The following is a 14,777-nucleotide window of genomic DNA, read 5'->3' as shown; positions in this document are numbered from 1 at the left end:
CACAGAGAGGGTTATTCAGCATTAGAATAGGCTGCCCAGGTAGCTGGTGGAGTCACCATCCCTAGAGGTGTTTAAGAAAACACTGATATGCTACCCAGTGCCATGGTCTGGTTGACAAGGTGGTATTAGGTCATGGGTAGAACTTGATGATCTCAAAGATCTTTTCCAACCTAACTAATTGTGTGATTCTGTGATTCTGTGAGATGATTGGTAGAGAATAGATAGGAACCACGATAGTAGTGTATGTTATAAGGCTAAAGAGCTGCTTTGCCCTGTTCTTGAAGAAAGAATTTGCAAACAGAGGAAATTCTTTCATTTATCCAGTGCTTAAAAGATAGCTTACACTTGGAGTATTAACTCTCCATTTTTGATGTTGGGGCTGGGATACTCAGCATTCTATGATTACTCTGCAGGAAAGAGCTCTGCTTCCAAAAGCAGAAGCTTGACAACAGCTAATTTTCAGGCAGAATGCTGGTCTGAGGAATTTCCTTTGTGGCTTTGAACCTGTTACACTTGGTGGCTTCTCAACAAGTGTACCTATTATACACATTCTTGTATGAAAGGGTTAATACCTAGTGCATACAGACACCAGAAGCACCCTTTGTGTGTGCCTGTGCTTAACCTGCAGTATCATGAGTTTCATTTGAATACTCAGGTCATGAATCTGGCAAAGGTGTGACAGGACCCTCCTCTGCATCCGTGACAACATATTTTCACTTCACCTCCACCTTTGTACTGGAATTGCCTTTTGGCAGCCTATGGTTAGTTGAACCAAAATGCTAATCTAGCTCAAAACTAATAAAAGCACAAAACAAAAAAGAAGTTAGCTCACAGCTGGATTGGGAGGCTCAGTGGGCACATGGATAGTAGTACTTGGGCAAGAAGAGGAGGAAATCTACTGTTAGTGAAGACAAAGAGTTGAACTACATTTCTGTTAGTGGCTTAACTTTGCAGATTTCTTTTATTCTGAGACATGTAATCATCAGAAAAATAATTGGCTTCCTAATTATTACCAAAATTGTTGTAGGACTTAGATGATATTCAATCACATGTGAAAGTGGAGGCATCGACATTGCACTTCATTGAAGTGTAAGTGCATCCTAATGGTTGCTTTTTTATTCCCTCATAAAAGTCCTACCCTGCAAGATAATAGTAATGAAATATTAAAACAGATCTTACCAAAACAGGTAAATTGTCTACCAGATTTTCTGTCTGTATGTGTTTGGGTCCTTTACATTTTTTGCATTGCATTAAGAATGGACATTCTGTTATTTTAATATTCTGAATTTCCATTGAAAATATGTAGCCTTATCACTAACTCTTTTGTGATGTACTAGTAAAAAAATACATGAAATACTTTACTTACTACTTTCTAATTAACATTTGCACAGGCAGGCTAAAGCAGATGTATTTCTTTTCTTTGAAAGTTTTAGGGATATTAAACTGGGAAGAGGATTGATAATGAAATGATGAAACAGACTGTTTAACAAGAGAAAAGATGATAAAAATTTTTAAAACTCAAAACTTCTGATTTTGGAGTTTTGGAGTCCATAACTTGGATTTTAATATTCAAAGCTGATTCCTGCTTCTGATACTAATTTTGTGTCTAAAAATATGAAATAATAAATGCATGTCTCAGATGAGAAAGAAGATGTAGGAATTATGATTCCTAAAAAATTCTCTGAGTTAAAGCCTTGGGTTCTTCTATTTAAGACTTGAATAAGAGACCTTAGTCTGTTTTATGGATACCTATTCTGTTTTAGAAAGAAAACAATGGCTCTGAATATAGTCCATAACTTAAAATGTCACAGGAAGCTCCAGATAGAAATGTTCTAGGGGACTGGAGGTGTTTAGAGTTTCTTTGAGTGAGTGAGGATGTGAAAGAGAGAAATTAAAGACTTACAAAGATGCTTATAATGAGATTCACGCTGATTTTTACATATGAGACATGGCCAACTGCTGATACACAGTGTGGGTCTCCTATGAGGCACTTGCACCTAGCAGATAGATATCCAAGAGAAATGTTGCACAGTTGTAGACCACCAAACAAATCTTGGCCATGTGGAAAGGATTTGAAGATGCAAGGAAAAATAGATGATGAGAAAAGGTCCCCTTGTCAGCACAGATGTCCTCCCATCTCACCCCAACCCTGCATCAGAAGCTGCTTGACAAACATGGGTCAGGCAGCCTGGTGCTGATGTCTTAGTACACTGGAGAAAGAAAATTAAAAATAGGTGAAGGAAAGAGGATGGGGGAAAGAGATGTTGGGAGATAAAGGTGAGCAGATATTGCTAGTAGGGAATTTGGAGACCCTGGGGTTAAGTGAAAGGAGTATGCATGTAAGAGCAGAGAAGGAAGTATTTGGTGTTTGGCATCCTTCACCTTGAAATGCAGAGGTGGCTGAGTTCTGGATTACTGTTTAGAGGTTAGAGAGGTACTAAAGTGTTGAGATTCATAAGGCTGGGTCTGGCAGGGTAGATGGTAGTACACAATCAACTAAAAAAATCACGATGACATTTCCATTTGTGTTATAAAGGAGATATTTATAAAGAGTTTTTATAAAGAGTATTTAGAAAGATATTTAGGAAGATGATATTTTCTGCTTGCTATAAACAGCATAGTATTTTTCTGTGAACCTCCACTTATTCTATTGTGAAGAACAGCATATCAGACAAAATACAACATTTTTTGTTTTTCTCCACTATGTCAGCTCCCAGCTTATGTATTAATTTAGAAAAATGTACCACCCATCAATCACAACCTCCATGTCTTCATACTTTCCTTTGTTGTCATCTTCAGTCTTAAGCTAGCATGTTCCAAATATGTGTCAGTCTTTAATCAGTGTAGCCAGAATGGCATCCAACCTTTTGCAAGTTCTAGTGTACTTTTTCTGAACCGACATCTGATCTGTCAGATTCACACCTCTTGAAAATGTGAAGATGTAGGCAACAGGGTTAGTATAAGAATTATGTAATTGTGAGACAAAATGTATAAATGCTTTTCAGTAAATTCCTTTTCTTAATACCATATAAAATACTGCCATTTCATCATTTCTAGTAAATGTGTGTTTAAAAAAAATAGTTCCCCAAATTAAAATCATTCTCCCAATATAAACATAAAATTATCATCCTTAGAACTGAAGGCACTGTCTTTGGGAAAAAGAAAATCACATTGATTTTTAAGGAACAAGAGAATTGTAAACTGTAAGGGGTGACTTCCAAAAAGAAAAAAACCCACTTTTTTTTCTCCTTTCAAAAGGAAAGAAAAAAAGGAGGAAAAACACAGAAACACAGATTTCTTACTAGTGGTCTTTGCTGCTCTCTCTCTTTTTTTTTCTTTTTTTTTCTTTAAAAAATATTGTTTCCTCTTTGAATGCACACTAATAGATTTTACTGAGCTATGAAACTACTTTCTTCAGATCACTGGGGAAGAATTGACATTCTTGCAGATGCATGTGATCGAGCTACTTATAGAAAGAATTGAAAATGCCTTGCCATCTGCATGCTTTGTATTAAATTCAAATGTACAGTATCTTTGGACTAATCAGTTTTGCCCTTGTGTGACATGTACAGAGGCATCTGTGCAGACAGACTGCAGCAAATATATTAGGGACTGAGGTGAAGTAGGCATCCACAAGTGACTAAGGGCTAAAATTGCCATGTGAACTGTTCACTTGCTCTCAGGTCACTGTTCAGAAATATGAAGTCCTTAATTGAGGCCTGTTGTGTCTCAGGTGTGAGTAAACTATGCAAAAGTCCTTGGAAGAGCTTGATTTATCAAGCAAATGAATCACATACTGAAGATGATGAGTTCAGTTCATAGTAAAGAAACACTGAGCAGCATAATGGTTAGAGTACTTTTTCAGCAGTGGAAAATCTAGGACTAAAATAATAACTTTTGTTAAAAAGACATGAATCCTGGACTCCCACTTCACAAAAGAATTCCATGGCCTGTATCAGGCTACAAATGAGTCTAAGCTGGCAGGGTGAACAGTTTCACCTTTGACAGAGGGTACAGAATGATCAGCTGAGACCCTGAAGAGAAACAAGTGTAAACCTAAGTATGGACACTGGTGGGAATGTCAGAGAGAGAGGAGAAGGGACGCTGCTGGTGTTGCCTGTGCATTCTGTGGTAAGGACTTACTGAAGGGTTACACCGGCAGCGCTGGAAAACAGGATCACACCCTACCACAGCAAATCCACAAATAAATTGATTGATTTTATTAGTATAAAAATGCCACTTGAAGTGTTTACTTATTCATTTACATGATTCTTGTCCTAATCAGAAGGTTTCTGAATTTGATGAACTTTTCCATTTACTTTTACAGTCAAGTCTTAGGCTGTAAATTTAAAATTGCCTCTGCCTCTTTCAAAGAAGTGTTGTATAACATTTCAGACAATGTTTACTGGTGATGATATGAGTTGTCATTTTGATCACAAAAAGAGGCTCTGCAGGGACTTGCTAATAGTAGCTCTAATCAAGAGGCAAACCATAAAAGACTAGAAGGACTCAATATAAATTATAACTGTGCTTAAATTTACTATTGTTGTCTTACAAAATGTTCTCTGAGGAATCATTTAAAAAGAAGTCATCCATACAGCTGTTTTTAAAGGAAAAGGGACTCTGGCAGAATGGCATTGTACCTGTGGCCAACAAAAATATTTGTATTACTTTCTTTTAATAGTAGAGTGCAAAATAAAATATTTGAAATACCAGATAAGATATTTAAAATTGAAGAACTGTGAGTCTGAATCCTTTTCTCAGCAAAATGTGGTCCCTTCCTTTATTGCATCTGAGAGCGATCCGGTGCTGACCCCAGGCAGCATCAGCCATAAAGTTAAAGTGACAGCACTATGTTCCTCAAGGGAGAATGTGAAGATGCTTCTTATATTTGCATCAAAGATCAAAGCACAGTTTGGGATAGGTGCTGGCTGAATGTACAAAATTCAAAGCACATTTAAGGCTAATAGCTCTAATTAGTAGTTCTCCAGACTGCTTTAGTGGCAGAATAAGAATTTCATACAAAATAACTTAAAGAAGGGAGTATCTGTAGCTGAAATTAAAAAAAAAATCTGATTTCAGACAAAAATTTACCAGTTTTTTTGTGTATGCCAGGAATAGGCAAATCAGATGCTGTCCTCAGCTCATTAATAATGGTCTGAGTCCTTGGGCAACAGGAGTGCTTGCTGCAGTCTGTCATCCTGATTTCTTTTCTCTCCCTGCACTAAACAATATTTAGACTGCAATCAAGAAATCAGGCTGTTTTAAATCATCCTATTATCATATTTATTTATTGAATTTAATTCCTGTGGTGAATTTAACTATCTGCTATTTTATGTAATTTCTTATATAAAGCCTCAATTTTAGAGGTTCCACATCTAGAAATAAACTACTTAAAACCACATGCTCTAGCATGGTTAAAATGACCCTTTGTTCCCATCTGCTGCTTACGCAATTTGAAATTCTGTATGCGGGAAGTAAGGCTATTCAATACCCTGTGAATTAGCTTAGGAGATTGACCCAAAGTGATATTATATTTTTCCTGCAATTCCAATGCATAAAGAAAAAAAAAAAAAAAAAGAGGTTCAATGACTTCTTTGTTTTTGCTGTAGTTTAAAATTTGTCTTTTAAAATAATTTAAAAAATCCTCTTAGAGAAGTGAAGAGAAAAGGTATCAGTTGTGACCAGAGTGTAAGAACTGTAATATAATATATCTAAAAACTTATTTGTGTTTCTCTATTGGCTATCATCTGATTTGCCTTTTTCTATTGGTAAGCTTTCCTATGCTCTGAGCTTAAGCCAACAAATCCTTTAGGGATGGACAGATATGCCTAAAAAGGCAACCTGAAGCCAGAAGGCCCTAGGGATGTTGTGAAATGAGTAGACATTTCAAAAGAGAAGCCCAAATAAAAAGAAAAAAAGATGCATGTTTTGCATTGCTCTTTGAGTTGGCATACCCAGTCTGCAAGCACTGAGCTGCTTAGGCATTTTGAAGGTGGACATATGAAATTACACATGCAATGAGCTGGAATACTTGGTCTATAAGGTTTTCCAAATGCCTCTTGAAACAAAGGGGATATTATGCATATTAAATCAATTTTCCCTCTAGAATCAATAAGTCTATGGTAAAATATGGGGCTGGTGTGGAGTGGCAGCAGTATATAGCAATCTTGTACCTGACTTGAGAATTCAGAAAGGGAGTTACTCTGAGATGTCCAACAGAGCAGTCCACATTTCCTGCCATTTCTGTGGAATTCTGGAAGAGGGTATTTCCATATCTCAACACAGTCTCTCTGTGATACTTTGCAGCAGGTTTTGAGGGTAAGCACTGGATGCTAAATTATGAACACTTTAAACACTGCTACTGAAAAGAGAAGTTTTTGGACCTTTCTTGCTCACCTCATTAAAAGCTGCACAGATATTGGAACATTGCTCTTAGGGGAGATCTGAAGGTGTGCATGAATCTTTTAATTAACAATTTAAAAGAAAAAATATTCTCTTTGTGCATATCAGCTTATTCTTAAAACGATGATCAAAATTATATGCAAGGTACAAAAAAACCTAGTCTGAAAGCTGGCATAACATGCTATAGCTGTGGTTAGATTTAAGATATTTTCTGCATGCAATTAAAATACATTATATCTTTGTACAAGAGCTTATTTAGGAAGTCTGGCATGAAGAAATTATTTGAGGGATTTGATTTACCATATTATGCATTTAGTAGTCTTTGAAAAGTTCCTGTTAAAATGAGTGTCCAGAATTAACAATAGTTTTGCCTTTTAAAAAAAATTTCCAAATGTAACTGCAATAATGAAATCTAATGTATTTTTACAGAAAATCCCCAGTGTTTTTTATCAATTCAATTCAATTCAATTCAATTCAATTCAATTCAATTCAATTCAATTCAATTCAATTCAATTCAATTCAATTCAATTCAATTCAATTCAATTCAATTCATCCCAATGAATTCTTAAATTAAGAATGCTGTTTTTTAAATATTGCCTTTATAAGGATTGTCAGAAAAAAAAGTAGTGATGTAGAACTTGGGAACAGTGCCTTACTATTTATTGGTATGAGATGCTCCAAACTTTCTTATAAAATAATGTCTCTTTCCTGATGTACATATCTTGAATTTCCAGACTCAGTTATTACTTAGCGATGGATCAGCCGCATATTGCTTTGACTGTCCTTTTTCCTTTTATCTTTTCAAGGTGACTTTAGTAGTTATGTCTCAAGACACAGCAGGAGAAGAGAGCAACAGGGAGAAAAGAATATCAGACAGCCTGCAAATATCTGGGCCATAAGCACAATTTGATCTGTCACTATGTACTAACTGGCTGTTAAATTTTAGGGACAGCCAGGAGCTAACTTCACCTAGTTAGCATGTATTAGTAAGTTAGTACATGGACATGGACATGAAAATGGTTATGTTTCTCCCCACACCAAGTACAATTATTCACATGAAATAAATAAAAAGTAAGCTTTGATCAAAGCCATCTAGACACTGTATTAAATACAACTACTTAAGTTATGTTTCCTAATTGTAGCAGCTGTAATGAAATCTTAGGTTAAGAAAGTGACTGAGGAGAATTTAAGTTCCATATCTGCTGAATGCCTACTTGTAGTTTAAGAGGAGAGTTCAATTCACAGCTGTCACATATGGACATGCTGGAGTAATATCAGAGATCCTTGCTCCTTTTCCTGTCTCTACTACCTCTCAGAATCTAAAAACTATTTTATTTACAAGACACGAAATTATAATGAGGAGCTGTCTTAGCATAAGAAATATGGGTCAACATGCAATAGGGCTTAGATAATTATTTTCAGTAAAGCACTCTGGCTGTTTTTGCTCTGAAACCACTTATGACTAAGAACTGGCCTCTGTGTGAAGTAGAAGAGCCCTGCTGATAATGGATTGATGTTTTCCATAGGAATGTGAGCTGCACAGTTTTGGCAATGAAAGCAGCTGCCATTGTGGCCTTTTTTCCCCTTTTCTTTTCCTCTGTGTCTATGTCTCAAGAGCCTAGCTGATAAATTAGAAGCTGTGATTTGTATTCAAATTGGAGATGGAAGAATATCTACTAACTTTCAATTTAATTGCTTAAGTTGCTGAGTGGGTTGTGTTTGAGGTGTTTGTTGCATTGCAGAGTGATGGTTCTGAAGGGAGCAGAATGCTTGTACCACTTAGACACTGCGTGTTGTGCTCAGAGCAGGAAACCTGAATGTATTGATTTATTCCTATGTTTGGAATACAATGAATGAAAATGGTACCTTATACATTCTGGAATCTATGCCTGAACCGAGCAGACTGTAGGGACTGTTACAAATGCAAGAACAAAGCAGTCTGGTAATGATTCAGTTGAAAAAGAGAATGGAAATATCTTTCATCAGCTGACAGAAGTGTCTGAACTCTTAATGATATTAGTTTTGATTCAGTAGAAGAATTATCCTATGAACAGCTGGGAGGTTAGTTTACCATTGTTTACTCTTGGCTTTCTTGACTTGGGAACAAATAGGGAAAGGGAGGAATTGAACGTGTTTGAAAAATTGAATCAATTAAAACTGATAGAGTGAATAGTTGTCTTGTCAAAAGTGTATTTATAGCTCTGTTTCAAATAGGAAAGATGAGAAATTCATCAAAATGAAAGCGGTGACTTGAATGGATATAATCATAAGGGTGTTCCATTACATATACAGTTCCATTACATTTTAGATTTATGGATGTTTTATGTTATACTTCTTCACTGCTTGTGGAAATGAGACAAGAAGAAACTCCTGTCTGTATTTTGCTCACCTAACTGAATTGGCAGCAAACAGAAACCTACTTCTGCTGATTTGCCTAAAGTTTGTGAATTTGGTACAGAAGGCTTGTGGTGGTGCTTCCACAGACAAGAATGCCTGTGGCTTACCTTACAAGTAGAAATGGATCTTTTCTCTGGGTTAACCACATGATTCATGAAATGGAGGCAAACACTAGAGGAAACTAGAAGAACAAGGCTTCTTTACTGACTTTTTAAAACTGCTATATGAATGTCCTTTAAATCCTCCCCAGGGATCCGTAAGCACATGCCAGAAATAAGCAGCTGACCTTAGGAAGAGAATTCTCCCCCGTGCATCTGCTTGGGCTATAGGTTTATTGCAGTACTGAGCTGTGGAAATCAATCTTTTGTAATCTCTGCCCTTTATGCTTTACTCAGAGGGCTGCTGTTGCATCTATAAACAATCCATTTGTGGATCTGTTTGAAGATAAAAGGGGCTGGCATACAAAAAAGCTTTGACATGCTCTCCAGTTATTTATCCAAAAGTGAATACCCAAAACCTGGTTTTGGATTCACCTGATTGATTTAGATGTTTTGTACTCTAAAATGCTGTTAATGCAGATTGCATTTTCAAGACAAGGCTTATAGTACAGGCAAGACTTAAAATTTTATGTTGCCTATAAAATCTTATCAGAATAAACCTGTCTAACTATCCTGTAAGCAAGGGCCCAGTGTATAGAGGTAGCACAAATGAAATATAAAACCCTGCAGGTAGAGCTGTTCATGTCTGTGTACTGTGCTTCCCCAAAGCTGTTGAAGACAGGGGAAGGAAAGGTTGGTAACATTTTGTCATAATGATTGTATTATTCTTAAGTTTTTACAGTTTCAGGTATGTTGACTAATTGAAAACTAGCAATCCTAGGTTAAAAAAAAAAAAAAACAAAAACAACCTAAAACATCTGTTACTGTGGTTCCCTTTCCAGAAATGGTTACATTATATGTAACAGTACATATATGTAATATTTTTTTTTTCATTAACAGCATTTATTTTGAAGTCTTGTTAATTTGCCCCATTGTGGTCCCTCCTCCTTTAGCCACCTGGAACTGCTGCTGCCTTTTGCCTCTTCTCTGTTTCCTTGGAAGAGCAGAAGTTTTCTATATGTGTCTAGGTGACAATCCTTGGATGAAAGATATTTTTTTATTACTTTAAAAATATCTTTATTGTTACTCATCTTTAGGGACAAGATTGTCTTTGCAGCAGACCGCAGAAAGCTGAGGAGCCCTATGACTTAATATGGAGAGGGGAGAGGACTATTACACTTCAGAAGTATGGTTCTCCCACTGTGGGTGTGAAGGGCAGGGGGCCCCTTATCTTGCAGTCTTACTGCTAATTGAGCTGACCTTCTGATAAGTGTGCTTTTCCTTGTGTTTTTTTTGTTTCAATGCTGGATCCATTTGGAGACAGCATTTGTTATTTTACTGAGGTGATAGGGGCTTCTAATGATGCAGAAATCCAACTCTTCTCCACCATTTCCTTTGAAACTCTTAGCTTGCCTGTTTGACTATTTTCAGAAAGCTTTTTGTTATCTTTTACTGGCTTATGAAAATGTAGGAGGATATTTTGAAAGTTGTGTTAACATAGATTCTCTGATTTTACCACAGTTCCTGTCGGTGATCTTGCTTTTAAAACCTAAAGCAGCAAAACAAGGTAGCTGTTTACTGCACCTCTTCCCTTGGTGGGTAAGGGCTGGAAGTGCTATGTAGACAAAGGCTGCTTTCTTCTGTGGGTCACAGAACAGCTCAGTTTGAGGTAGAAATGGTGCTGTGAGGTACCTCACCTTGTTTTCAGCTTGATTCTTATCTGCTGTTTTAGGTACCACTGTTACTTTTGGCACAGGTAAGGTCAGCACCCTTAGTTAAGTGGATGTCCTTGAGTTTCACTGACTTTTGAGTTTGAAAGAGAATTTAATTTTTCAAAGATCTTTGTATATATTGAGTGAATGGTGTAAAAACAAGGTCAGAATTTTTTACTAGAAAAGAAGGAAAAAAGAAACGAGGATGTCTTTGAGTCTGACAAAATGAAAAAGGTCAGGTAGAAAAATGTTAAGTACAATGCTTACTACACTGAGCATCCCAATTATTCAGGCTGATGAACTGACTTAAACTATACTCTTTGCTCTGTGAAAGTATACTGAAATCATGCATTTGTTTCTATTGTCCTAGGTCCTAAAAAGAGCTCTAGAGAAGTTATTGGATTTGCCATTGTTAAGATGGCAGCAGCACTATCACCCTGTGTAAATATTGTGTTTAGCTAAGGTTACAATTTTGTGAGGATGGACCTTCTTCATCCATGGTATTCATAGTAAGTAGTTCTACCAACTCTGATCTCAGCTTCCATTCCCATGGTATTCGTTCCCCTCTTTCACCTTGTCACAGACAAACCAGAGTTCCTCACACACCACTTGGGTAGTTGCCCTTCAGATAAAAGTATTGCAGAGGCATTCTAGACTTGGACAAGGAATTCCTGTTTGATGAGAGAGCTGAATTTAAAAGTACAGCTAACAGAATTGAAAATAAATTTTTAGGAACTATGGTTTAAAAATATTTGCTTTATTTCCTTGCTTTTAACATTCTCAGGAAGTATGAGAATGGCCACTGGTCACATACCTTATTCAGATGCAGTGAGCTCTGCAATAGCGGTGACACAAACATTGGAGTCCTCAAAAAACCCCCAGGAGTGGTATCTGATTGGAGCAGCTGAAATAGTAATGAGAGCAACTATTAGGGCAGAGAGAATTTACAAAGAACATATCTCCAGATCTTCCTTGGATGCAATGAATTGTGGCCAATGTTACAGCCATAAGCAGGTCCATATTGTAGAAACTATCTGTGTCTCTTTGTGTGCAGGCAAATATCTGCTAAAATTGAAACATTTGTAGAAGCTACAAAATGAGTTCATAAAACTTCTTGCTAAGTATATATGGGTGACTGTTCTAGGTTAGCTAGCTCTAGGGATATTTAAATAACAGATCTCTCTGAGATGCTGGAATTAATGGGTTTTGCTGAATACAGTTCTCTGTAAAGTTTTCAGGAGGCTTGATATTACCCTGCAAAAAATTGGAAATTCATCTCTAGCTTTCAGCTACAACAAGAAGGATGTTATTGAGCTATTAGGATAAATTGCAGAAAAAAGTACCTTTAAGTGCTTGATTTTGGTTTGTAATTGAATCTTACAAACTCTGCAGAAGCTCGTTTAGCTTTTGCCTTGACCTTTCTGAATATTTAATATAGGTATTGTTTTAATGGCATACACACCTGAAATAGCTATTTAGAGCCCTCATTATTCAAAGACTATATAATGTACAGTAACATCTGGTAATAGAAGACAACTGTAAAGAGTTTAGACAAACATGCTTTGCTTTACCATTGACAGAAAAAAGAGAAACATATGGAACTCGGTGTTCCTAAAGGAATGTATTGGTCTGCAAATAGAAGTGCAAAATGGAGAAATCCAAGAGGTTAATTTCCATTCTGCATTGTGAAATTAGAAATATGCTGCTCTGAATAGGAACTGTAAAAATGCATAATGTCTTTTGACAGAGATCATAAATCATGGACTTTTCAAGGCTATTAGAACAAATTCTGTCCACATTGGCAGAGCTGTTTTTAAAGTACTTTTGTTAACTAATGACTTGTAATATGTTTTGAAAAATATGGTCTCCTTTATCAAATTATTCAAGTTATTAAAAAATTTAATTTCATACTCGAATTTTCTAAAGCAGTGGTTCTAAATTTATTGATACATAAACTATAATGCTTTTAAAATCAGGATGAAATGCTGAAGATAAAAACTGTGTATGCACTGGTATTATTATACTGTCCACTAGACAGTAAAACAGAGATGTAACCCCAAGAATTGAGGTGGGTTTTTTTTCTGTAAGTAATAATGTGCCTTGCTGTGATTTTTTTGTGTGTCTAGGTTTAAAAACATTTTCAGATAAATTATCTTGGAAAGGCTTTATAAAAAGTTCTGACACTAATAATCTTTCTTGATCAGATTCTTATGTTGATTAATATTTTCTGCAGAAACCTGTTAGTTAAGTGTTACTCAGCATTAATAAGAATATCAAAGTTTTCTTCAGTGATTGCATGGAACATCTTACATTACTGAAGACTGTTAAATGAGAAAAAGGTTTGCAATGTTTGTTCTTCAGAAAACAGAAAAGAGCTTTGGGTGTCCTGAAAGTCAACTGAAAAATCTTTCATTTTATCTCAAAAATGAAAACTAAAAAAGCTTTTATGTGCATTGTAGGAAAGGACTCAATATTTCTTAAAACCCTCAAATGTTTTTTTCTGGCAGTTCATGTGTGTAATTATAAAGAATCCAGCCTAAAAATGAAGATTTGCTAACAAAACAGGACTAAAACTTTTATTTTTAGTTGTAAAAGATAATAAAGGGAAAAAATGATTCATTTGAATATCTATATTTATGAAGAAGGCATTTATAGACTTTGATGTTTTTCCCAGAAATGTCAAAGCATTTTACAAACACTCATATAACATAAGCTGCCAACTAATGAGAGTATAGCAGAGCAGACATTGATTTTCCTGGGGCTGCACACAAAAGAACTGGCAGAGTAATGGAAATAACTAAAATTACTAATTTCTTGTCTGTTTTTAGGCACAAAACCATGGCTTCTCCAGTGTGATTGAAATCTGAGGTTAAATGTGGCAAATGACAGAATGAAGAAAAAAATTAAATGTTGTTTATGTTTCAAGATAGTAAAGTCTCACTTCAGGCAAAATATATGTGAAAAATTATGTTTTATGATTGAAGTACTCTTTCTTAGGGCTTTCTTGGGACACTGGATTTGTGACAGTGTGTTCAAAGCAATCCTTGAGTTCTGAAAGTTGCTCTAAATAAAAAAAGTCCATACAACTATTTGTGAATAAAGTAGCCTAGAAGATTATCCTGCATTTGAGATATAGATTTATAAGACAGTACTTGCTTCTCTTAACAAGAAGAGTCAAGGTAAAGCAGAGCTATCTGCTGGCTAGAAAGAAAGGAATGTTTCAGCTGGCAGTGTTTGTAAAGTTGGTGATCTATGTCCACAGTTTTGTGTCCTCTCATAGCCCACAGCTTTGTATATAAACACCCTTAGGTGAGGGATAGGATCTCAGGCTCAGAAAAAGGAGCCAGAGAGCATTGTCTTGGTGATGAATGCAGGAACCAGAGCCGATGTGGGAGTCTCTGCTCTGCCTCTTTATTGCATGGTCTAGACCAATGCTTACCTGTATTTCCAGGAAAAGAGGAGGGAGAACAAAGGAAAGCACTCTCTTTTCCCATTACCTCTTGTGCATCTGTCTCTGGGTCATTTCATAAGAAAAATTCATCCCAGAGAAGCTTCTTGTTTAATGCAGATTTGATAGATGCAGATATTGGTGTGGCAATGACAATGCAGACCCACAGATTTTAGGCACCTTGGAGGCTACAATCCTCAGATCATGCCAGGAGGAGTTTTGGTGTCAGTCTCAGTTATGGTATTTAATGCATGTTACTATCTTGGCTGATAGATACCACCTATCTTACATTTGTGGCTATTTAAATTTTCCCCACTCTCCTTAGCCATCAAGTCAAGCTTGCAGTCACTTTTAGCAAGTCTTTTTCAGCAAGTAGATCTTAAAAGCCTGTTCTGATACCTAAATACGTATTGCACAGGTCCTGGTGTGCTTCAGGAGGAAATGTCACCCTGACTCTTTTCATGTCAAAGGAGAAAATTGCTTGAGTATCATGAAGCAGCAGCAGCTCACAAGAAAGTGTGTTCAGCTAGGCCAGAGCCTATCCTGTTGTCCTGTGTCACATTAATACTCCAAATAGGATAATCAACAAAATAGTCAGGACTCAACAAGAACTGTGAGTCTGAGAGTCAATATCCAAACCCTCACAATCCAAATGATGTCCCCTACTTCATCCTGAATAAGTGATACTGGTGGAGGCTGCAGCCTGGTTGGTCTTTT

At 36.4% G+C, this 14,777-nt stretch overlaps 1 protein-coding gene across 1 annotated transcript in view; it reads left to right on the top strand.

The window, feature by feature from the left end:
• HDAC10 (histone deacetylase 10) overlaps nucleotides 1-14,777 on the top strand; it is a 480,741-nt gene that overhangs the window by 319,400 nt on the left and 146,564 nt on the right. The window lies entirely within an intron of this gene.

This window comes from Serinus canaria, chromosome 1A (assembly GCF_022539315.1).
Source record: "Serinus canaria isolate serCan28SL12 chromosome 1A, serCan2020, whole genome shotgun sequence".
Classification (NCBI taxonomy): Eukaryota; Metazoa; Chordata; class Aves; order Passeriformes; family Fringillidae; genus Serinus; species Serinus canaria.
This window is presented reverse-complemented; position numbering and strand designations above follow the sequence as displayed.